Source organism: Otolemur garnettii, unplaced genomic scaffold, assembly GCF_000181295.1.
Source record: "Otolemur garnettii isolate 467f Iridium unplaced genomic scaffold, OtoGar3 scaffold00082, whole genome shotgun sequence".
NCBI lineage: Eukaryota > Metazoa > Chordata > Mammalia > Primates > Galagidae > Otolemur > Otolemur garnettii.
Genome location: NW_003852477.1, coordinates 6795520 through 6798906, shown reverse-complemented (window position 1 = coordinate 6798906; position 3387 = coordinate 6795520).

Below are 3387 nucleotides of genomic sequence, written 5' to 3'. Positions count from 1 at the left end.
ACTGTAACCCAGGGTGGAGTACAGTGACCCAATCATAGCTCACTATTACCTCAAATTCCTGGACTCAAGTGATCACCTAATTAATAACAGTAGAATCTCTATAAGTTGAGCACCCAAACTGGTCAAATGACAGAGGTGGATGCATAAAGAACTAGGCCTACTATACTGATACATACTTGTGGTGCATATCTAGTCTATGAAAACCAGGTCAATTTAAGGAAGAGGTCAGTGTAGGGAAGTGGTCGCCTCTGGATATTCTACTGTAGTTGTTTTAGTTGTAAACTCATAATCTTTTTCTTTTGAGACAGTCTCACTCTGTCATCCTGTGTAGAATGCTGTGTGTCATAGCTGACAACAACCTCAAACTCTTGGGCTCAAACAATCCCCTTGCCTCAGCCTCCTGAGTAACTTAGACTGCAGGGAGGCTAGTTTTTCTATTTTTAATAAAGATAGCATCTCACCCTTGCTAAGGCTGGCGTCAAACTCCTAAAGTCAAGCAATCCACCCACCTCAGCTTCCTAGAGTGCTAGGATTACAGGAGTGAGCCCCCGAGTCCGGCCAAGAGAATGCCAAGAGAATCTCTTGAGCCCAAGAGTTTGAGGTTCTACCAAGGGCGACAAAGTAAGACACTGTCTCAGCAAAGGAAAAAAACAAAGAAAAAATCCAGATGAGTCATATTTTGAAAAAAATCTTTAAGTGATAGGATTATCTGAAGAGAGTTATGCCAATCCTCCCAATGATACACTCAATTTCAATTTCAATACACTTCAATTTCATAAATGGGTGAGTTGAGGAATTAGTATTAGTAGTAGCTGAGCCAGTTCTCAGACTCATGATTTAGTTAATGTGATCAATCAGTTATCTCATTCTTTAACTAAATAAGAGAAAGAAAGGGAAGCCAAACACAAGACTAAAGCTAATAAGATTATGAGTTTACCCAATCTGAGCAAGATTGAGACCCCATCTCTACTAAAAATAGAAACACTAGCCAGGTGTTGTGGTGTATACCTGTAGTCTCAGCTACTCGTGAGGCTAAGCAAGGGGATGGCTTGAGCCCAAGAGTTTGAAGTTGCTGGGAGCTATGACATCACACCACTCTACTCAGGGTGACAGGGGAGACTCTTTGTCAGAATATATATACATAGGTTCAGTGCCTGTAGCTCAGTGGCTAGGGCATCAGTCCCATATACAGGAGCTGGCGGGTTCAAACCCCGCCCAGGCCTGCCAAACAACAATGACAACTGCAACCAAAAAATAGCTGGGCGTTGTGGTAGATGTCTGTAGTCCTAGCTACTTGGGAAGCTGAGACAAAAAAATCGCTGAAGCCCAAGAGTTTGAGGTCACTGTGAGCTGTGACTCCACAGCACTCTACCGACAGGGATATAGTGACTTGTCTCAAAAAACAAACAAATAAACATATATGTATGTGTGTGTATTTGCATAGCTTTTTTTTTTTTTTGAGACAGAGCCTTAAGCTGTCGCCCTGGGTAGAGTGCTATGGCATCACAGTTCACAGCAACCTCAAAATCTTGGGCTAAAGTGATTCTCCTGCCTCTGCCTCCCAAGTAGCTGGGACTACAGGTGCTGCCACAATGCCCAGCTATTTTTTCGTTGCAACTGTCATTGTTGTTTGGAGGCCCAGGCTGGATTCGAACCTGCCAGCTCAGGTGTACATGGCTGGCGCCTTAGCCACTTGAGCCACAGGCGCTGAGCCTGCACAGCATTTTTGAATATAAATATATCATCTTTATATATACAAAAAGTGCCAATAATGTATATGCATTTTAAGAAAGGAAAACACTATATCAAAATTATAATACTCAATATATACTGATAACAAAAGATGAATACAAGTCAGATTGGGCACCTCTTGTAATTGCAGAAGTCAAATATGACTTGAGTATTACAATTTTAATACAGTTTTTTCCTTTCTTAAAATGTGTGTATATTTTTTGGCACCCTCTTTATATTTAGCTCAAGTAAAAGAAAACATGTTTTCTGGTGCCAAACTTAATATAATTTTAATTGGCAAAAATTGGAAAAGCATGGCAGACACATAGATGAAAATCAAAGCCAGTGACGACCCCTTGGGAAGCAAAAGCCAAGGCCTAGCTAAGGTTGGAGTGGTTTATTTGGGATAACACCGGTGAGAAGTAAAGGCGCGGAGCAGGAGGAGGAAGCTGAGCCTGTGCATTGCAATGCATGCGCAATGCTGGGAACAGAGTGTGCAGGAAGGAGGATCTAGTGGGGAGAGCTCAACTGCAGTGCAACTACAAGAACGTTCCCGCCAACCCAGCATGGAAGAGTCCCATGTTGGGCAGAAAGACTAGTCTGGTACCACACCACGCTCAGTTAGAGCCTGGAAGCTGCCAGGATTAGGACTGGGTGTGGCCTCAGCTCCTTGCTGCAGAGGTTCTCCACTAACTGCCCTCTTGGCAGGTTCTTTAAGGGAGCTCGGAGGGGCAGATCTCCGTGGCCACCCTGTGTATGTGCATGTTTGCACATGTATGTAAAGAGGTTTTGTTTTACATAATTCTTTTCATGCCGTGCATATTGCTTGGTAGCTTGAATTTTTCCACTTAATTTATATCACTGAGTACAATGACACATACATTAAATAATTCTTTCTAAACCAGAGTCCATAGCTAACCTTCAGGGGATCCATGAAGTTTCTCAAATAATGTGCTAAATTTTGCCGAAAAGTATATATGTGTATTTTCCTAGAAACGGTGTTGGTTTTTCTCACATCCTCTAAGGAGTCCAAAAAACAGAAGAATGATTACTAAGAACCAGTAACCTAAAGCATGTGTGGGGTCAGAAAGGGATACCCCCTACACCAGTGCTCTGACGTGCTAAGAGGCCTTAGAAGCTGCCGCAGAATCAAGGTTTGATTCTCTAACTTTGTCCGGTTTCCACCTCACCCCCACCCCAGCACAGTCAAGGGACTCTCTCTGGAATTTTTTTGTCTGACCAAGAAAGCTTCTTCCTAAAAGAAACGCAATTGCCACCCATCGCCTTCCTGAAATCTGACTATCTGGCTCAGAAAAGACTGAGGAATGCAACCACACCTGTAACAGACCGTTTCACAAGATGACACTTGCCTTTCAGTCTCCTTCAAATGCCAAAGAGAACTATCTGCTAGTTAATTTCTGTCTATTCCTTCTCCCTAACAATCATTTGCTGCACCTTGAAAGAATTTTCTACATTCCCTGTCTACTCCCTCCCCTATGAAAAAGGGTATAGAAGTTTTTGGTCAGACCTAGTGCCTCATACCTGTAATCCTGGAACTCTGGGAGGCTGAGGCAGCTGGATTGCCTGAGCTCAGGAGTTTGAGAATAGCCTGAGCAAGAGTGAGATATCCCTTCTCTAAAAAAAAAAAAAAAAAAA